The sequence below is a fragment of the Carcharhinus amblyrhynchos genome, chromosome 5 (genome assembly GCF_965287045.1).
Source record: "Carcharhinus amblyrhynchos chromosome 5, sCarAmb.v2.hapA, whole genome shotgun sequence".
NCBI classification, from domain to species: Eukaryota; Metazoa; Chordata; class Chondrichthyes; order Carcharhiniformes; family Carcharhinidae; genus Carcharhinus; species Carcharhinus amblyrhynchos.
In genome coordinates this window covers 46,795,545-46,817,894 of record NC_137328.1, presented here as the reverse complement: position 1 = coordinate 46,817,894, position 22,350 = coordinate 46,795,545, and the positions used below count along the sequence as shown (strand labels likewise).

The following is a 22,350-nucleotide window of genomic DNA, read 5'->3' as shown; positions in this document are numbered from 1 at the left end:
ATCACATCACTATTAATGACCCACTTTTACAGGATTGAACAAAGTGTAATTTTTTTCGGGGATTTCAAATGGCAAAGTAGGAACAGGAAAGTTAAAAATCTTTCTGATTTTATGACTGCTGGTTCCGGTATACAAAGTACAGCTTGCATCAAAGCTTTGAATGAGAGGTCACAACTTCAGGATAATATGTACATATCTAAGATCCTAAAGTTGACACCAGTTTGCAGAGGAATAATCATGGTGAACTCTGATAGTTTGCTATCGTTGACCAGCCCCTTTCCACCATGGCTATCTCACAAAATATGGACCAATATTTATGAAAATGTAGCAACAGTTTGAGTTTTCCATTGTATATGGAGGGAAGATCCAGCCTCTGAATCCAATCCCAGGTTCAGTGGCAAGATTACCCATTAATTTTTGAATCAATATAATATGCAGGATACCAATCTTCTAAACAGTTTAAATGTACAGCTGAAGTTTCATCTGCGAGATACGTTGTTCATTTTCTCCCCAATTAGTCAATATTTTAATTTAGATGTTCAGCCAGCTACTTTCCTCAGCGTTTAGCTTACTATTTTTTGTCTGTCACATGCTTTGATATCATCCTGCTGAGAAAATCTGCTGATTTGGAATGTATCTTTTAAATGCTTCTTTGGTTGTCGAGTAGTGTACATACTGACTCTGTAAATTACAATAATCAGGAGCTTTGTGATTAGCAAGTATTTAGCAGAGAGATTTGATTTGACTTATTGTTGCATGTTTTAGTATACAGTGAGGAATTTTGTTTCTTGGGCGCTATACAGACAAAACATACCGTACGTAGAGAAGGAAAGAAGGTGCGGAGTGTAATGTTACAGTCATAGCTAGGGTGTAGAGAAAGATCAACTTAATACAAGGTATGTTCTTTCAAACATTTGATGGCAGCAGGGAAGAAGCTGTTCTTGAGTCGGTTGTTCTAGACTTTTGTATCTTTTTTTTCTTGATGGAAGAAGATGGGCGAGAGAATGTCTGGGATTTGTGGGGTCCTTGGTTATCCTGGCTGCTTTTCCGAGGCAGCGGAAAGTGCAGACACAGTCAATGGATGGGTAGCTGGTTTGTGTGATGGACTGGGCTTTGTTTATGACCATTTGTAATTTATTGCGATCTTGGGCAGAGCAGGAGCCATACCAAGTTCTGATACAACCAGCTGTGCATCTGTAAAAGTTGGTGAGAATCATAGTGTGCATGCCAAATTTCCTTAGTCTTCTGCAAAAGTAAGGACTTTGTTGGGCTTTCTTAATGATAGCCTTGGCTTGGAGGGATCAGGACAGGTTGTTGGTGAACTGGAAACCTAGAAACTTGAAGTTTTCGACCATTTCCACTTCAGCCCCATTGATGTAGACAGCATGTCCTCCACTACGCTTTCTGAAGTCGATGACTATCTCCTTCATTTTGTTGACATTGAAGGAGAGTTTGTCGTTGTACCACTTCACCAGATTCTCTATCCCTTTTCTGAACTCCGTCTCATCATTGTTTGAGATCCGACCTACTACGATGATGTCATCAGCAAACTTGAAAATTGAGTTGAAGAGGAATTTGGCCACAAAGGCAAAGGTGTTTAAGGAATATAGTAAGGGGCTGAGGACTCAGCATTGTGGGGTACTGGTGTTGAGTATGATCGTGGAGCAGGTGTTACTTATCCTTACTGATTGCGGTCTGTAGTTAGGAAATCTAAGATCCAGTCGCAGAGGGAGGAGCTGAGCCCCAGACCATGGAGTTTGGAAATGAGTTTTCTCAGAACAGTGGTGTTGAAGGTTTGAGCTGTAGTCAATAAATAGAAGTCTGATATCGGTGTCTTTGTTATCCAGGTGTTCCAGGGTTGTGTGTAGGGCCAGGGAGATGATGTTTGCTGTAGACCTGTTGTGGCAATAGGTGAACTGTAGTGGATCCAGGCAGTCTGGGAGGCTGGAATTGATTTGTGCCATGACTAACCTTTTGAAGCACTTCATAATGATGGATATCAGTCATTAGGGCATGCTGCTTGGCTTTTCTTTAGTACCAGGATGATGGTCGTCTTCTTGAAGCAGATAGGGACCTCAGATTGGTGTGAAGAGAGGTTGAAGATGTCTGCAAATACCCCAACCGGCTGGTCTGTGCAGGATCTGTGAGCTCGTTTGTACCTGATCCGGGCCAGTCGTTTTCCGTGGGTTGACTTTCGAGCAGGTTGCTCTGATGTCTGAAATGGTGACCTTGGATATGGGTTTGGCTAAAGCTTTTCTTATTAGTGTCACAAGTAAACTTACATTAACGCTGTAATGAAGTTACTGTGAAAATCTCCTAGTTGCCACACTCTAGCGCCTGCTCAGGTACACTGAGGGAGAATTTAGCATGGCCAGTGTACCTAGCTAGTACATCTTTCAGACTGTGGGAGGAGACCAGAGTACTGAAGGAAACTCGCGCAGACACGGGCAGAATATAGACTCCACAGTCAGTGACCCAAGCTGTGAATCGAACCCGAGTCTCTGGCGATGTGAGGTAGCAGTGCCAATGACTGTGCCACTGCAATTTTACACGTTTTTATCTTGTAGCCTGTTACATCGTGCAGACCTTGCCATAGTCGATGGGAGTCTGTGTAGCTAGCCTGGGACGTTAGCTTGGTCAGGTCCTATCTCTTGGCAACTTTAATGAATCTCCTTAGATTGTATCTGGCTTTCTTGTATAGATCAAGGTTGCTTGACTTGAACACCTCAGACTTGGACTTCAGCAAGCAGTGGTTATCCCTGTTAATCCATGGATTACAGTTGGGGAAACATACAGATTTGTTTCTTTGGCACACAGTCTTCTACACGCTTACTAATGAAGTCAGTTACTGTAGTGGCAGACCGGTTGCTGAGTTTTTAAATATTGCATGACTTTCTTTAATGGATTCTCCCATTTCAGTTTTCGTTTGTAAGTTGGGAGCAGGAGCACAGTCTTGTGGTCTGATTTGCCAAAGTATGGCCGTGCGATAGAGTAACAGTGGCCTAGAATGTTTGAGTCCCTGGTGGAACAGGAGACATGCTGGTGTATCTTGATAGGACATTCTTGAGCTTGGCCTGATTAAAGTCCCTGGCCATGATGAACGAAGTCTTGGGATGTTTCATCTCAAGGCTGATTGTGGTGGTATATATTTCGTCCAGTGCAATCTTCATGTCCGCGTGGGGTGGGAAGGAAACTCCTGTCAGGATAACAAAGGTGAATTCCCACAGAAGATAATAAGGGTGGCATATTAGCGTCAGGTGTTCTAGGTCCGCCAGTGTTATGTCTAGGCACCAAGTCTTGATTAGAAAACAGACTTCACCTCCCTTGCCTGAGGCCACTGTACAGTCCATTTGGTGGATTGAGAAGCCCTCTGGCTGTAGGGCACAGTAGTCATGATGTGGGTATGCCGGCGTTGGACTGGCGTAAACACAGTAAAAAGTCTGACAACACCAGGTTTTAGTCCAACCTATTTATTTGATAATATACTCACAAGCTTTCGGGGTTAGTCCCTTCGTCAGGTGAATGGCTCTCCATTCACCTGACGAAGGGACTAACCCCGAAAGCTTGAGTATATTATCAAATAAATAGGTTGGACTAAAACCTGGTGTTGTCAGACTTTTTACTGTGTAGGGCACAGTCCAGCGAAGCAGGAGTGAGCCATGTCTCTGTGAAACAGAGCACACAGCAGTTCCTCAGTTTCCTTTGAAAACTGAGTCTGACTTTAAGTTTGTCTAAAAAAAGGATTCTACATTATTGTAGTTTTCTGCAGCCTCCTATTAAAAATGAATTGATGTATCGCTGAACAGTCACTTAGTGATCAAGCCCACTGAGAGAATACTCATATGTGGTCACAGTATGTTTATCGTAATATGTACTGGCATGGTAATCCTCTTCAAATATAACCAGAGGCAATTGAATATTTACAATTTTTCAGGAAATGGGAGCAGAGCTTCCTTATGCCCAGTTTTATTGGATGGCTTAACTAGAAATGAAAAATGGGGATCAACAAAAATGTATTTATTGTCAGCATAAATCTCTGATTAATGTTTCCCAGAATATTCCTTGTCTGGTAAGTTTGAGTGAAAGTGCAATACTGAATCACTGATGACCTTTCAGATACTGGCAAGAGCAGATCCTGCCATGTTTTCAGTAATTACACATTAAACACTGAAATTACTATTCTGTAGATCAGAATAAAACATCACAATTTTAACAAGTAGCAAGAAACATATGCATGGAGTTTTAGGTGCACTTCATTGCTACTGTTGACATACATCTATGCACATGGAAATTTAACCTAAAGTATGATCATTTGTTGCAAAAAATAACAAAAGGAATTGTCTGAAGACTTTTGTGAAGGGAAACAAGTAAAGCTTGAATTGCTCATGAGAGCTGACTGCTATCCAGTAACAGATACAGTAGTCTTTTCTATTCCCCCTCCCCCGGGAAGCAAGGAGATAAAAATAGATACCCCATCCTCAACATGCTGCATTCCCTGCAAGGAGAGAAAGCAGAAAGGTGTGAGTATTTGTTGAGGCTTATGTGGCATGGTGGGAAGGATAACATTTTTGCAGGGTAACTGGGAAACATGGGTGTAAGAATGCATTCGACTGAGGGTGAGTTTGAAGGATGGCTGTTCAAATCAGGACTTGAAGGGCACGATTTTAAAGCCTCGCTCGTCCTGAATCCCACCCGAGGTCAACGGATCTTTCCATGTTCTGCCCCTCGCCCACTCTGATTCCCGTGGCGACCTGTACAGTGAAATTCTGGACAAGGTATCTGCAGAGAAAGTATTGAGTGCATCTCCAAGGTGTGTTGATCTGAGGAGTGCTGTGCAGAGGAAAGTTGAGCAAGTCAGAATGTGCAAGCTGGAACCTGAAGGTGTTATGACGCACTTGATTCCCTCATCAGGACATCCTTAAGCTACACCGTCTCCAGATTTGAGGGAGTACACATCTGCTGTTGATTCCCTCATCCACTTTCATCCAGTTCTGCTTGTTTGAAGAGGATGTCCTGTTCCTACAGTCCTCGGTGTTAATTGGATCCAGGCCAGTTGGTGAAACGAAAACCAAGACACAGAGCTATTCTCTACTGAAGTCTTTTATTCACTTATTCAGTCTCTCACTCCCCAGGGTCCCAGTTATCCCCAGTTTATATGTGCCCTTCACCTGTTTCTCTTAACTTTAATAATGCAATTGACATGATATTAACAAGCCTTAACAATGTAAGTGACAAGGTATTGACACTTGGGAGAGCTTACCATACTGCAGATCTTCACACACTCTGAAGGAGGATCTTCAGATAGGAATGAGAGGCCTAGGAAGCATTCTTTCCAGATCTCTTAGGCTTTGGCCCTGAGACATAGGCCTCACACATCAGGCTGCTTGTGGACAGGAGCCCCATTTAAATTAGCCCTGCAGTTAAATTCTTCAAAATATTCAGGAACCCATTCTTCCAGGTTTTTTGACCTCATAAAAGACCCAATGCACAAAACATAACTCCAAGCTAAAATTTAAGCAACAGAGTTGTGCCAGGGTCCTAGGTTCAATTCCTGGCTTAGGTCACTACCTGTGTGGTGTTTGCATGTTCTCCCTGTTCGTGGGTTTCCTCTTGATGCCCCGATTTCCTCCCACAGTCTGAAAGACGTGTTGGTCGGTGCATCGGCCATGCTAAGTTGTCCCTCATTGTACCCAAACAGGTGCTGGAGTGTGGTAACATGGGGATTTTCACAGTAACTTCATTGCAGTATTACTGTAAGCCTACGTGTGGCACTAATAAATAAACTTAAACTAAATCATAAAGTACAAACCAAAATGTTTAATCCAGTGTAAAATTGCACGCAAGTTTACAAACAAATGAATTAAATATCCTTTTATTTAATCAAATTTTATTTTTCATCTCAATTGAACCTGTTGTTACCTTGTTGGGAATATTGTTATTCACATTGAAAACATTTTTATACCTCAATTTTATGTTTTGTATCATTGCCTGAAAGTTAAGAAAAAATGTTATTTTCGGTAAGATCACTTTTAACATATGCATTTAACTATTATTGTCTCATCTTCAAACTGAAAGCTTCTGTTTGGAAACTTTGAATTTCTTAATTATTTAGTTTGAATTTCTATGCTTAGTAAATGTACATAAAAACAAAATGAAACATCATTTTAGAAATACTGTCTGTAAACCTACTGATTGATTTTGAATGCGTTGAGAAATACTTCTTTTATAACTTAAATGTTAATGAATGGCAACTGAATGCATTTGAGGAAATGGCATTGCACTACTTATCAGATCATCCTGAATAAGATCGATCCATCAATTTCAATCTATGCCATGTTTACACAACCTTCAATTACATATAGAAAGCCTGTAGTTTCCAAGGGATAAAATAGATTAGAAACTAATCTGTTTCCTATCTCTTTCTATCTATTTCCTATTTCTAATCTATTTCCATGTAAGGATGTCACTATTCATATGTAAGGATGTCACTATTCATCTGATACCATTTATGGGTTCATAATTTAAACAATTGTGCAGTATTTGTAATATAATGTAAAATATAATCATAAGAAATTAATTAGTGTAATGTGGCTGAACTTCAATTACTGGGAGTGGATACTGGGCAGGAATTGCTTCCATTGGTTTGATACCACTGGAATCTGTTGCACTGCAGACTCCTGTTTGAGACCACTAGAATCTGTTGCACTGCAGACTCCTGTTTGAGACCACTAAATATCCATTTTCCCCCAGTGTTCAAATTGTTTGCGACCATCTACAATGAAACCTGCATATCAATATCAGATGCCAGACTTGTCGCAAATTGTCATGGCATTTGCGTCGTGAAGAAATAGTCTCCCAGTTCTATTCAGGGAAGAAACAGGAGTAGGTTGTTTAGTTCTCATGTCTGTTTCATCATCCAGTGAGAGCAGAGCTGATTTGTGATCGAAATCAACATTGCTGCAACAAACACAATTCATCAACAGAAGTGGTTATTTGGACTTTGCTGGGTTTCCGAAGGCATGCTTTTGCCATCTTGCTTGACCTGGAGGGGTCACAACTGTGCTCTTCCAAGTGGCGATCTAATATACTTGTTATGTGCCTTTCCCCATTTCTCTATTCTGTGAAGATTAAGACTTCCAGGAAGAGGTGAATCAGGTTGATGTGAAAGCTGAGGAACTAGTCATCCAAAAGATGATGATGATTCGGAGTACTATTTCGTGCCTGTTCTAAGGATAATTCATGAGGGATTATTAGTAAAACATTCTCCTTGGATTAAACTCATCCCGCTATGCAGACCAAATGTTCTGTCAACTCAAATTATTCTATGCTTAAACATCTTCCTTGTCCCTATAATCATATTTGGTATTCTCCTCAGCCAAGACTTATGATACATCAAGAGCTCATTGAAAAACAGAATCAAATTAAATTGCAATATCATGTTTATTTTATCCTAAACAGTTATTGACCCTACTCCTAATCAAGTAACAGCATTGTGTTGACGTAAGCTTTTCTGCCTAGCAATAAGCCTAGATATTACTTGAGGGAGATGGTTGGCCATTAGTTTTGTATAATGGGTTCTTAGCACAATAAGGCATTTGTATTAGGTTGAGACCTGGAAATTGATCTGCAGGATTTGGTTTATAGCCCTTGTGTAACTGCATGTTCAACTCAATTTTACATGCTGCTTCAATAAATTTCTGATGGTGTAATCCAGAGTCCTACCCACTGTTAAAATCCTGAGAAATGAAAGTCCAGTGGCCAATTCCAGCTATGTCACTGGTACTGAGGCTGAGACTTAGGGTGGTCATTGATAAGCAAAATAGCAGATTTATTGTCCCCTCTAGATCTTGCAAGCTGTGAGAGAATTTCCCTCAAGTCAGCACAAGTGTGAGGCCTAAATGGAAGGTTTACCCCAGCCTATCATCCTGGGTCTCTAGGTCTTTCTGCATTTCCCTACTAATAAAGCCAACTGTGGGATTTGGGGAAGAAAGACATTGAATGGTGTTTCCAAAGAGATGTGTACAGAGGTTGCAGTAATGCTGAGTGGCATCTTTCCTTAAACTTCTCGACAGTAGACATTTAATGATCTGATGATGCTGGGAAAGTTAAATAACTTTTCTTTTGCATAAAGTGCAATCTCCTCTACTGATCATCCTCACTTCTAAATGGAATGACAAGTCTTTCTTCAGTGAGATGCATAGTTGTTTGTGGGGTTGGAAATATTGCTGCAGCTTGTTCAAGTTGTCACATTTTCCATTAACTTCAGCAGTGAGGAAAACATACTTAATGTTTTTGCATATAAAACATGCAGCAGGTTTCTCTACATCTCCTATTACCTAAAACACATCCTAGGTGTGATGTTCTTCAAACATTCATTTTTCCTAGCCAAACCATGAGATCTGAGTTTATTGCCTTCACTACCAAAAGAATCTGTTTCTGCAGCCTCTGGAGAAATTGGTAAGTCTTCCACCACTTCCCAATGCTCCATCTCCTTTTGAGTCTGAGTCATCCTATGTAATATTCTCATTCCCACTAGGTTAATGTTCCCAGATGACAGCCTCTGGGTTGAGGTATGGGATAGAGAGGTAACTGCTGAAATGGGTGATTGGACAAAGCTAGAAGTCGGGTTCAACTTTACATTCTTTTTCTATCCCACATTTCAACTCCTAGAGTATTATCCTTGCTGTCTTCCTCCTTTTACTGAGTTGGAACTACAATGTGATGACGACAGGGTAAAATTGCATGCAGGGAAGGCCTGAGACAGGAGTTCAAAACTCTGGTTTCTGATGAGAGTTAAAGGATGAGTTAAAGGATCATTGAAATACTTCTCACTGAACGAAGACTTGTCATTCCATTGAGAAGTGAGAATGATCATTGGAGGAGATTCCACTGTATCCAAAACAAAAGTTATTCTAGCTTGCCAGCTGTCATTTGGATTATTAAGCTCCTGCAAAGGAGTTAACAGAGAGATGCCATCTGCACCACTGTAACCTCTCTACACATCTCTCCCTGAAACAACATTGAATGGCTTACTTCACTTTGAGCCCTATAGATGAATGTCGTTATTGGGTCACTAAAATCCTGGGCTTAAATCTTCACAATTTCATAATTGGGGTTGAAGTGATCAGACCTGTTAGGCTGTCATTGGCTTCATCCTTGCAACCTCTGCCACTTCCTGAGATACATTCCATCAATGTTTTTAAAAGCACAGACATCCATTGATGATAAATCATTAGAAGTGTACATGAAAATATTGGAAGAGAAGCTTGTATATGCCCCCAGGAAGTTACTGCTGCATGAATTTATGTAGGATTTTAAATCCTGAAGGAACAAGTTCCCCTTCTACAACTAGTGAGTTATTCATTTTTACTCTTTTAGCCTTTCATTCAACATTTAGATGATCTGATCATCCTGTTTCCTAAGGGTCTGTGACACTTCACCATGATGTGAAGATACTGCCGTTGGACAGGGGTAAACACAGTAAGAAGTCTCACGATACCAGGTTAAAGTCCAACAGGTTTATTTGGTAGCACAAACCACTAGCTTTCGGAGTGCTGCCTCATCAGGTGAGTGGGAGTTCTGTTCACAAACAGGGCATGTATAGACATAAACTCAAACTCAATTTACAAAATAATGGTTGGAATACGAGTCTCTCCAGGTAATCAAGTCTTAAAGGTACAGACAATGTGACGGGAGAGAGGGTTAAGCACAGGTTAAAGAGACGTGTATTGTCTCTGGCCAGGACAACGCAGTCCAGTTGTGGAGGTTACAGATAGTGTGACATGAACCCAAGATCCCAATTGAGGCCGACCTCGTGCGTGCGGAACTTGGCTATCAGTCTCTGCTCAGCGACCCTGCGCTGTCGTGTGTCATGAAGGTCTCCTTGGAGAATGCTTATCTGAAGATCAGAGGCCGAATGTCCGTGACCACTGAAGAGTTCCCCAAAAGGAAGAGAATACTCTTGCCTGGTAATGGTCAAGTGGTGTTCATTCATCTGTTGTTGTAGCGTCTGCATGGTCTCCCCAGTGTCCCACACTTCGGGACATCCTTTCCTGCAGCATATCAGGTAGACAACGTTGGCCGAATTGCAAGTGTATGTACTGTGTACATGGTGAATAGTATTCTCACGTGAGATGATGGCATCCACGTTGATGATCCGGCACGTCTTGCGGAGGTTGCTGTGGCAGGGTTGTGTGTCGTCGTGGTCACTGTTCTCCTGAAAGCTGGGTAGTTTGCTGTAGACAATGGTCTGTTTGAGGTTGTGCATTGTTTGAAGGCAAGAAGTGGGGGTGTGGGGATAGCCTTGACGAGATGTTCGTCTTCATCAATGACGTGTTGAAGGCTCCAGAGAAGATGTCGTAGTTTCTCCACTCTGAGGAAGTACTGGATGACGAAGAGTAGTCTGTCCACCATGTCCTGTGTTTGTCTTCTGAGGAGGTCGGTGCGGCTTTTTGCTCTGGCGCTTTGGAACTGTCGATCAATGAGTCGAGTGCCATATCCTGTTCTTAAGGGGGCATCTTAAGAAGATATACAAATCAGCCGTCTCATCCTATCGGGCAGTAGGACCCTGTGCGAGAACCTCTCTGGCTATGTCGAGAGCATCCTGAAACCCATTGTACAAAGAATCCCCAACTTTTGTCGCAACAGTATGAACTTCCTACAGAAACTCAGCATGCATGGAGCAGTTGAACCAGGAGCACTCCTCATCACAATGGATGTCTCGGCGCTCTACACCAGCATCCCCCATGATGATGGCATTGTTGCAACTCCCTCAGTATTCAACACCGACAACTGCCAATCTCCAGATACAATTTTACAACTCATCCACTTCAATCTGGACCACAATGTCTTTACCTTCAACAACCAGGTCTTCATCCAGACACACGGAACAACCATGGGGGCAATTCGCACCTCAATGGTTTGAATTTCTTTAGGAAGTCCGTAATGTCATGACAAAAGCTGGGGGTTCTTTGTACAATCAGTTTCAGGAAGCCCTCGATGTAGCCGGAGAGGCTCTTGCACAGGGTCCCATTGCCCGATACGATGGGACGGCCGGGTGTGTTTGGCTGGCAGTAGAGATCTCCAACGTGGGGAATATTTGGGATGAGAGCACGGAGGGTGCTCTAAAGGTCCGAATCAAAGGTCTTGATCAGTCTGAGTTGATGGGTGTGTTCTTTGGTCGGATCTCACAGACACATGGAACAGCCATGGGGACCAAATTTACGCCTCAAAATATGCCAACATTTTCATGCACAGGTTCGAACAGAACTCTTCACTGCACAGGACCTTCATCCGATGCTATACACTAGATTAATCAATGATATTTTCTTCCTTTTGGACTCATGGTGAACAATCACTGAAACAACTATATGATGACTTCAAGTTCCATCCCACCATCAGATTCACCATGGGCTACTCTCCGGAATCGGTTGCATTCTAGGACACATGCATCTCCATCAAGGTTGGTCACTTTAGCACTTCACTGTACCGCAAGCCCATGGATAACCTCACAATGCTCCACTTCTCCAGCTTCCACCCAAAACACGTTTAAAAAAAGCCATCCCCTATGGACAAGCCGTCCTTATACACAGGATCTGCTCAGATGAGGAGGATCGCAACAGACACCTCCAGACGCTGAAAGATGCCCTCATAAAAACAGGATATGGAGCTCGATTCATCAATCAACTCAGCGGAAAACCGCACTGATCTCCTCCTCAGAAGACAAACACGGGATATGGTGGACAGAATACCCTTCGTCGTCCAGTACTTCTCCAGAGCAGAGAAGCTATGACATCATCTTCAGAGCCTTCAACATGTCATCGATGAAGACGAACATCTCACCAAGGCCATTCCCACATCCCCACCTCTTGCCTTCAAACAACTGCACAACCTCAAACAGACCATTGTCTGCAGCAAACTACCCAGCCTTCAGGAGAACAGTGACCACAACACCACACAACCCTGCCACAGCAACCCCTGCAAGATGTGCTGGATCATCAGCACGGATGCCATTATCTCACATGAGAACACCATCCACCAGGTCCATGGTAAGTACACTTGCAACTTGGCCAACTTTGCCTACCTGATACGCCGCAGGAAAGGATGTCTCAAAGCATGGTACATTGGGGCAACCATGCAGATGCTACAACAATGGATGAATGAACACCGCTCAACAATCACAAGGCAGGAGTGTTCTCTTCCTGTTGGAGAACACTTCAGCGGTCACCGGGCATTCGGCCTCTGGTCTTCGGGTAAGTGTTCTCCAAGTGTTCTTCATGACACAAGACGATGCAGAGTCGCTGAGCAGACACATATGGCCAAGTTCCACACACATGAGGACAGCTTCAACCAGGATCTTGGGTTCATGTCACAATATCTGTAACCCCCATGACTTGTCTGGGCATGCAAAATCTCACTAACTGTCCTGGCTGGAGACAATATACATCTCTTTAACCTGTACTTAACCTTCTCTCCACTCACATTGTACATTTAAGACTTGATTACCTATAAAGACTCGCATTCCAACCATTATTTTGTAAATTGAGTTTGTGTCTTTATATGCCTGCTTGTGAACAGAACTCCCACTCACCTGATGAAGGGCAGCGCTCCGAAAGCTAGTGGCTTGTGCTACCAAATAAACCTATTGGACTTTAGCCTGGTGTTGAGACTTCTTACACATTTCCCCAGCAGATTTAGTGTACCATATGCATTCACCTTTGCGTTTCACATCTACAACAGCAAAAATATTGTCGTCAGTCACATTTCGATTAGTGTGCATTTAAGTTTAGACAGGCTGGCCAAGTTGAAATCACAGTCAGATTAGGTGTGATCTTATCAAATGGTGTAACAACCGCACGGGACCAAATGGTTGTCTCCTTCTCCTAATTTCTAAATTCCAGTTTATTGTAGGAGACTCAGCAATTTGCACGTAAGAAACTGTCACAACTGGTGTAATAAATGACCAGGAAATGGCTGGGATTTTCCAGCTCTGTCTGCCATTGGTATATTCTGATCCCGCGGAAAGTCAATGGACGTTTAGCTGACCCGCCATGGAGGGGTTAGAAAATCCCAGCCAATATGCTTATTTTTAGGTGCTGGCTGAGAAACAAATGTTGGTCAAGACACCTTGACATCACTCCAGCTGTTAGACAAGTGCTGTGATGTCTTTTCTCAATTCAATATCACATCTGAAAAACTGCACCTCCAACAATGTAACACTCTTTCATAATTGCACTGAGGTGTCAGCCTAGTTAAACTTTAAAGGTAATGAAAATGGCAATTAACTGCACTACTTCTGGGATAGAAAGGGAAAAAATATTTTATGGAGTGCAAGATTGGGGAGTAGGAAGAGAGATTAACATTGATCAACTTGGCTTCAACATAAGCATTGTTTTTATATTTTCATGGCATTTTATTTGTTGCTCACTTTGAATTACATCATTGGATTTGAGTTCTTGGCAGACGCACAAAGTAAGTATCCTTTGGTTTTAACTGATTGAGAATGTGGTAACATAAGGAGTGTGTGTACACAGTATGCTAATTTACCCAATTAAAGTACCACATAATAAAATTGCAAACAAAATTGAAGTTCATGGAATTATAGGGACAGTGGCAGTGTGGATATGAAATTGGCCAAGGAACAGAAAACGAGTAACTGTGAAATGCAAAAACAAAATACTCCAGATGCTGGAAAACTAAAATAAAAACGGAGAACCGTGGAAGTTCTCAGCTGATTTGGCAGCAACTGTGAGAGAAAAGCAGAATTCTGTGTCATTTCATCAGGTCTCAGAAGTAATGGTTATCCATTGTTTTTCAATGTCACTTTGAGGGAAATAGACAATGGTTCTCTTTAAGGCTTGGTATTAGGACCACTGCTCTTTCGATATACATTAATCATCCAGAAGGTTTGGCAGAGTGGATACAGAGAGAATGTTTATTTCTGTGAGGTAGATCCTACATGGAGGCTATCAATATTAGTTTGTCACCAAGAAACTTAAATCATGAATTCTGAAGAAATCTCTTTACCCAAATGGGAGTGAAAATGTGGAACTTGCTACAGAGAGTGATTGAAGTGAATAGCATAGCTCAGGGTTTCCCAAACATTTTGAATGGTGGAACAGCTGAGTGAAGTCCCAAGAGCATCAGGGAAGTTCGAGCATTCCCGTAATGTTTTTTGCTGCAAAAAAGATGCAAATGCACAAATCAAATGTGAGCAAGTTTTTTCTATGTATACTTCTGCATATATTAGGAATGAGGAAGAGGCACCCAGTCACAAATACATTTGCCAATTATATCCCCATCCTGGCTTTTAACGTTGACCAAGCCTTACCTTTTGACATTTTAATCAGAGAAGTGGTATTCGAAAGCTGATACTCATATTGGACATAAGCATCTGCCAGTCCCTCACACACTCTCACCTTTCTCTCTTTTGTACACACACACACACACACACACACACACACACACACACACACACACACACACACACACACACACACACACCCCTTCTCTCCTTCCCCCCCCCCCCCCCCCCAACATTGGCATCTCCAGAAGCCAGTGTCTGGTTGGACAAGCAGTTCTGCAGCATATTTCAAATATCTCCATCTTGCCACAGACCTCCTGGGAGGCTTTCACAGACCCCTTGGGTGCTGTGGACTCCAGTTTCAAACCCCTTGGTATAGATGCCTTTAAGGAATCTAGACAAACATTTGAGCAAGAAGGGAATACGTGATTACGATGGTAGATTTGGACTTGAGTGAAGCATCAGAGCATGGACTGTTTGGGCTATATAGCGTGTTGCTATGCCCTACAGCCAGTGTAATTTTTTATAGCTTCCTGGAGTTAATGGATGATTTAGTATAAAAGCTCTGACGAAGGGTCATCCAGTCTCTCAACATTGGCTGTATTCTCTCTTCACAGATGTTGTCAGATCTGCTGAGATTTTCCAGCATTTTCTGTTTTTATTATGGAAGATTTCATAGATCTGTTTAAATCATGATGGATTTTGATAAAGTGAATAAATAGAAACTGCTTCCTTTAGCTGAAGAACCAGTAACCAGAAGACAATAACTTTAGGATATTTAACAATAAAACTGGAGACAAGATGAGAATTTTTGACACAGCTGAGTTATTATAATCTGGATCTCACTACCTGAAAGTGTGGTGAAAACCTAATCAAATGCAGTCATTTTCAAAAGAGAATTGGATAAGGTGAACAATTGGACAATTGCAAGGCTATGAGGGAGGAGCACGAGAGTGGTCTACTTGGTTAGCTCTTTCTCAGAGCTAGCACAGGCATGATGAACTAAATAGCCCTGACTGTCCTCTTTCATAGAATCAAAAAATGATAACATGACCATGTATCTGCTATTCCATGATGATTACTTTGAATGAAAAAAATGGATGACTTAAGGCACGTTGAAATACACTTTCTTGTGCCTAAAGTGGTGTGTGCTGTGTAACTTAAGGATAAGGACTTGGCTGTGATCAGAACCTCCTGTATTTGAATGGCATTGTACAGATTTAATGAAGAGAAATGACCAAATTGAAACAATCAATTGTTCATTGTTAGCTTTGCATCTTGCGTAATGAATGAAAGATGGTAGCCAAAGATTTTAAAGTACACCAGTAATTTCTTAAGAATGTTTAGCAATATTCAGTTCAAGCATTTTTAACCACAAGCTATTGGTAATTTACCTCAATACTTACTGTAATTCATTCATGCAAGGAAGTAATGCCGCAGGCTGACATGAGATCATAATCTGTCTGGTTTCTGTAGTACTCAAAGCCAAGATGTATTCCAGATCAATTTCAGTGTATACTGAAGTTGAGAAGTTGTTAGTGGCATGTTAATTGTTTCTCGAAGCACCTTACTGTGGAATGCAATTTGCTCAGCTCCTTAAAGATGAGAATGATGGTCCAAATGTTATGGTGAAGAAAGTCTGTACAAATGAGAAGTCTGGTATTTAGAGAAAATGCCACTGAATGCGAGGAGTTGGAGGGAGCACAATTCAGTGCTGGTAAACATATATAATAAAGCCATATGGTCTCCACCATTTATGGTTTGTTTTAATGCAATTTTCTCTTTCTATGCAGTGGAAACAGTAGCCAGGATCTTTGCAGTGGTTTACTTGAATAGAACACTCACTTCCATCCAAAGCCCATACAAAAGTATCAGGGCCAGTGTTCTCGAGAACCTGGTGGTCAGTTTTTTTTTCCACTTTCTAATCAGTCAAATGAATTCTCAGCCAAAAACAAATGTATATTTCGTGGGAAATATTGAAGGGAATGTTCATTTGAATGAAATGTTTGTTGGGCTAATAATTTCCCCTTCATGTTGTTCTGAGACAATTGTGAGCTTGGATTGGGAGTTCATCTTTACTTACAGTACAGACTGCAGGCTCTGTGTCACTCAGTTGTACCATGAGCAAAGTGATGGGAATTGCTCTAATAGGATTGCTCCTTTCCCCTCTTTAAAGTGCTGATTAATGTGTACAACGAACAAATGATCATTTGTCATATTTGAGCCAGAATGTCACTGTCTGTTTCCACACAAAGAATGAGGGCGGTCCAAAAATAGTGGTGCCACAATTCAGTCATTGTTGAGAAAAAAGGAGTGAAAAGAAATAGGTAAAAAACATGAGGAGAAATTCCCCTTAAAAAGCCCAAGCTCATTAAGTAGTACAGGGGCTCTGATCTCGTTCTGTAACTTTGACTGAAGATCAGCAGAACGCCTTGTGAAACAGCCTAAAGGGCCAGTTGCATCCTTCATCAGGTTTTCCACCAGTCTCTGGTTATTGTTATAGTGGGAGAACAGTTCAGCCTCTGTTGAAATTCGGCCTGAAAATTTTGAACAATAATAGATGCTTAGAGGGATGGCAAGGTACTAATCTAATCGCAGTAGTCTGGTGGCTTAATGGAGCGATTTTCTTGGGTCTTTGCCTATATCACTTGGGAATAGGGAGCATCATAAAATAGATCATAGCATATTTCTGTAAAGGAACCCATCCACATTTATTTTCATTTTGATAATTGGAGATACATATTGTGGGTTGTTGAACAAGTATGTACTTCAGCCTGCTTGATTTTCAAATACTCCCAGTGCCCATGATGGTGTTGTGGTAATGTCACAGGGCTGATAATCCAGGCTAATATTCAGGGACAGCAGATAGTTAAATTTAAATTCAATTAATTGAAACACATCTAAAATGATAATGAAACTACCAGTGATTGTTTTTCTTCACTAATAAGGAAAGAAATCTGCTATCCTTATATGGTCTTGCCTACGTGTGATCCCAAATCCACAGCAATGCGGTTGACGCTTAACCTCCCTCTGAAATGACCTAGTAAACCGTTAATTATAAGGGCATTTGGAGATGGGCAACAAATGCTGACCTTATTAGCGATGTCCACATCTCAAAGCATTTTTAAAGATGACCAGGCCTTTTACATTCCAGAACATTCCTGAAGCTGTGGAAAGTCAGGCCTGTAAAAGTCAACTATCTGAGCCTGAAGTGGGTATTTAATGCCTCTAGCCTCAGTGCTTAACAGGTGTGAATGGCTCCCCTCTCTTTCAACCCTTTAGTTAATCACAACAGGTGTTTGCTTTTAAAGAAGTTGCTTGTCAATTCGATGACTGTTTAACAGTTTAAGTGCTATGACTGTAAAAGACACACACACAGGCTTTCTTTAAAGTTTTTTAAAAAGGGAACATTCAGTCTAAATAGACATACACATGTGTAAATAGTTTGAGTCAAATAAGTCAGTAGTATACAGCTTGTGATGCTTTGGAGGGTTTCAGAATAGCCTTGATGATTTTTCCAGATTCTCAGTTGATGGACAATTTCTGTCTTGTCTTCTGGAGTCAGCTGCTGGATTGATTTTGTTTGACCATTGTGCTGTGTGTCTGGTTGAACCAGGCAGGATACAGGCTTGTAGGACGTCTGGCGAGTGAGAGAGAGAGAGAAGCTGAGTACCCACTTGCTCTTTCTGGTTTCTCTCTTTCTGACTTGTCTCTTGTCTTCTTCCAGCTGGTCTAAAGAAAAACAGTAACTTAAAGGGTGCAAAGATGGTCAGTTGGCTCATCAGATGATCTTCTCTCACCAATCTAGCCATGGTCATAGTAGCCTGATTTCAAGTCAGTTAGCTAAAGTTGATTAGGTTGTGGCTAGTTAGTTCCCTTCTCAGTTGAGACTCTTTATACAAAGTGACTGAGCCTGTGGCTTGGTCCCCAGCCAGCTGAACACTCAGACTATGTCTAGATGCTTTGTGAATGGTTCAGGAGTTTGGTCATTCTCACCTGGTTGTCTTTCTGGAGAATGATATAATGGCTTTGTAATTTGCAGAGATACATTGTGTTAATGGTTGCCCATCTTATGAGCTGCTGTTTTAAGTCATTTGAAATGCTGTTGTCCAGTCTTTTAAAGCTCCACCAGTGGTTTTAGACCAATAAATACATGAAGTCATTTTTAATATAAAGTGTGAGTTTATAACACCTTTGTTTTCCCGATTGAAACCTTGCAGCCGGAAGCTCCTGTTTAAGTCCAGTATGTTGTTGCAGGCAGGAGAGACATACATTTAGGCTTGGTTTTGCTGATGATTCAGCTGATCCTCAGTTCTGGTCTAGAGCATGTAGAAAAAAAAGGCCAGAACAGGAAATCTTGGAACTTTTGTCCAATTGGTGGGAAGGCAGGAATATCTTACTATGTAATTTTTTTTGAACATTTGATCCATTTGGAGCCTTGGAACCATTCTCGATCTGGTTAGGTGGATTAGCCATGATGAATTGCCCCTTAGTATCCCAAGATATGCAGTTAGATGGGATAGCCATGGGAAATGTGTGGGATAGCGGGGATGGGGTGGGGAAAGGGCCTGGGTGGGAGACTCAGTCAGAGTTGGTGCAGATTTGAAGGGCTGAATGGCCTGTTCTACATTGTAGGGATTCTATGATCTGTCACTTTATGTATTGTATATTTGTTCAGTTTTATTAAGGGAGTATGAATATGTTTCTGTTGAGGTTCAATGTGGATGCCAACTGTCAAGATGTTTTATGTTCTTTATGATTAATGGGATTCAAAGAAAAGTTATCAACTGTTGTTCCTATTTCCAGAAATAATCTGGAGTTGATTATCAAAAAATTCAAAGTTAATTTAAATTGCGTAATGGTGTGGATTCCATAGAGAGTTGTTCAGAAAATTGGATGACTTGCCTTGAGTAAATCAATTTCATGTCAAATGAGTCCTAACTTAAACTGAAGAAGTACTACCTTTTGTGGATAAAACCTTCACAATTCTTTTTTCCCCGTTTGTTTACAAACACGGTACAATGGCACAAATTAAATTCAAAGACATTAATGCTGATGTCTCAATGATGAAAATGACATACAGTTCTACGGCATACTGAATCACATTGATAGCCACAACTGTTTAGTCCCAAATACCATAGTCACAAAGATAATTATTTACTACTTGGTTATACTTTAAGCCCAGTAAGAGTTGTAATTATCTTTTCTTCCAAGATAGCACTTACAATAGCAACTTTAGTTCAGTTACTAAGAGATTAAAGGCCCCACTTATCATTTCCCAGCATACCACGTGGGGCCATCTGGCAGATGATGTGCAGATGTAAGAAAAACTAAAGTTCAGACAAGGACGCTAATTTTCCATGGCATTTTATAGTTAAAAGCTTTTGGGCTCGAATTCTTGAGCCTCCAGTATTATGTTCATTGGGTGTGTTAACATCTCAAAGATCACAAATGGCTTTGCATGAGCTAATAACTATACATTTTAATATTTCAAATTAGGTGAATTAGAGTGTGAGGTTACCAGTGGATCATTAAAATGTTGAAAAGGAAAATGTTGTGGGTGTCATATATCAAACTTGTGATGTGCTGCAGCTGAAAGGGATTCCACTCCGTCAGCAATGCCATCGTATGCAGGATATTGCACAGGTCAATGCCCAATATCCTGGCTGCAGTCACACTGCCTTAATTCTGTGGCATCCTGCTGTGCTATGTGTATTTAAACTATTGTGACAACACAAGAGTGTGGCAGCAGGATGAGCAGAGCTATCTTTTGACGACATGGCTCAGCATTCCAGTGTGGTACTTGCACACGTTAAGCAGCATGCTTTTAGCCAAAGCCATGCTGTCACATGAAATGTGATAAAGTGGACCACTGGGGTGCTAAAACAATGCTTCCGCTAAGTGGACAACTCTAGACAAACTTTCACACTCATCAGAACGCATATTAAGATCGGGCTAGTTTGCTGCATGCTGCACAACTACACTACTTTGAGGGCACAATCCTTGTCACCAACAATACACTGAGAAGCTGAGGAAAAGGAGAGGTAGCTAAAGAGGAAGGGAGGACGCAACACAACTCATTTTTGTTTGGGCTATCCATGATCAGCTAATCTGAGTGTGATGTTAGTAACCATAGCCCAGTTTCCCCCCTTCGCTAAATATTTTTAAGACACGGGTTGATAGGTTTTTGATAGGCAAGGGGATTAAGGGTTATGGGGAGAAGGCGGGAATGTGGAACTGAGCCATGACAGATCAGCCATGATTTTATTGAATGGCGGGGCAGGCTCGAGGGGCTAGATGGCCTACACCTGCTCCTATTTCTTATGTTCTTATGTTCCCTAACTGCACCACGTCTTCCATTCCCATTGTTATTGATTGTTAGAGCAGGCTATGATATGGAAATAAAAGTCACCACAAAACAAGGGTTCCAAACCAAATTTATAAATCAAACCATGCTATATTGCATAAAAAGTCAACTAATTATTGCATTCCCTTGATACATGCCTTCCATATGTCTCTGCTGTCCAAATGTGCCTGTGCAAAGCTAATCCAGTGTCTGCAGTGTGATTGATGGAAGGCTGCTAATTTCAGTGGAGAGACTGCAGAAAGCCTTGTAGGAGGACCTCGAGGAGCTGTGACCTTAGAAAGTCTGGCTTTGGACTGCACCATCTTTGCAAGGACAGTAGGAGTTTAGGCTGGCTGATAAGCCTCGGCAAGGGAATTGGTGGAGTGGCTCCATAGTACCATAGTAACTTCCTAGAGAAGGCAGAGTTTAAGAGCAGATTGCTTTAATACCCTGTAAATTAATTTGAACACTGATACCTACAGTAGTGATGGCAGCAAGTAGAGTTTGTATGACTTGAGTCTGAGCTTGCAAGAACTTCCACCCAAATGTTAGATGGTTCTGCTTGTGTTGCAAGTGGTTATTTGTGAAGGCCCCGCCAACTCAACGGTGCCCCCCACCTGAGATCTGGTGACTTTCAGGCTAAATCTCCACCAATCAACTCACCTCCCCCTGCCCCCCTCAAAGGGGAAAGTGGCGTATGGTCATCGGGAACTATGGTGACTTTACCTTTAATAGGAAGCAGCTGAAACATTTACCTTTGGACACTGCATCTTGGTTGGTATGCAAGCATGCTTGCTGAATTGTTTGCCATTTCCATTATAGAAAGGATAGGATTCACACTCTGTGCAAAGCCCTCTGCCAAGTTGATTCCAGATTCTTTCATGCTCCTTGATATTGAGTACACACCCTCTGGCTGGTCTGCTGGCGAACAAAGCATTTCAACATGCAAACCCAGGTAGGTTCTGCTCTATCTGGTATGCACCATCTTGCCCTGAAAAAGATAGAGAAATGTTTCTTTGAGGATGTTGTCATCTATTGGGTAATGTGGTTGAAAGGGTAGAATTACTGACCATGTGTAAGTAGTGAGATGTGGGTGCAAGGCTTGCAGCAGTGCTGCATGTGAGGGTGTGGTGAAGCTATGAATGTTAGATATGAGTTATGAATGACAATATTGGGAAGTGAGTGATGGTGCATTGAGTAGTATGTTAGTGCTTAATGGGCTATCCTTGGGGCTAGAGTTCTGGCATCGACCCAGATAACTATCTGCTTCCACTGCCTTCAAAAAGTTTGTATGGACAGCCATCTGGGATACTTGACATTTTTCCATTCCATTACCTGCACCAAAACAGTGTCTGAAAATCATGAATTCCACTCTGTGCTATGTTGTACCATTCTTGCATCTTCCTCGAATCAAAATCATTTTTAGAATGACTTCCAGCCCCTGTAGGAGGTGCAGGCTAACTTGAACTTGTGCCAGCCCCTTGTTTTACACCCCAGTTCAGGCATGCAGCCACTCTGCAGTGCACATAACACTTGGTTTAAATGCACAGACAACACCCAGTTTGCATGTTGTTTGCATTGGATGCAATGGGCTTAGCTTAGTCCTACATCAAGTTACCCCAATTGCTAAGAATGCACCAGTAAAACTGAGGATCTCAGAGCTGCAGTATCACTTGCCCTCCTCACAGTATATATCACAGGA

General features: G+C 41.6%; 1 protein-coding gene across 1 annotated transcript in view; it reads left to right on the top strand.

The window, feature by feature from the left end:
• The window catches only part of fbn2 (fibrillin 2), a 344,878-nt gene that overhangs the window by 33,304 nt on the left and 289,224 nt on the right, over window positions 1-22,350 (top strand). The gene's annotated exons all lie outside the window — the stretch shown is intronic.